This window comes from Penaeus monodon, chromosome 32, assembly GCF_015228065.2.
Source record: "Penaeus monodon isolate SGIC_2016 chromosome 32, NSTDA_Pmon_1, whole genome shotgun sequence".
Classification (NCBI taxonomy): Eukaryota; Metazoa; Arthropoda; class Malacostraca; order Decapoda; family Penaeidae; genus Penaeus; species Penaeus monodon.
The window spans coordinates 20,013,228-20,013,636 of NC_051417.1; positions in this window are offsets into that span (position 1 = coordinate 20,013,228).

The following is a 409-nucleotide window of genomic DNA, read 5'->3' on the forward strand; positions in this document are numbered from 1 at the left end:
GTGTGTCTGGAAAATAACAAAAAGATTAGATTACCATGGTCGACAAAGATACAAAATCTGTTTTAGAGCACGACAATACTTCGCAAATAAATATGCTTTTGTCATGGTCATAAAAAGTTCTATTATTGGGTAATGAATTCTCTGAAGCGAGACCAATTACTGTCGACAAAACTGGCCGTCAAGCTCAGAGCCCATTGTAGAGTATTTTGAAAGAACATGTCACTTTACTTCATGTCTAATATCATGAACAAAGCTCCCATTCAGACTATTTAACTTTTTCGGTAAGCACTGGCATGCATGGAACCTTACGAATTGAAAGATTTTTATATCGATATCATCAAGGTAATGTTCCAGCTAATACAGTAATATTAAATTTGCGCAGTTGATAATACAACTACCAATTCTACTA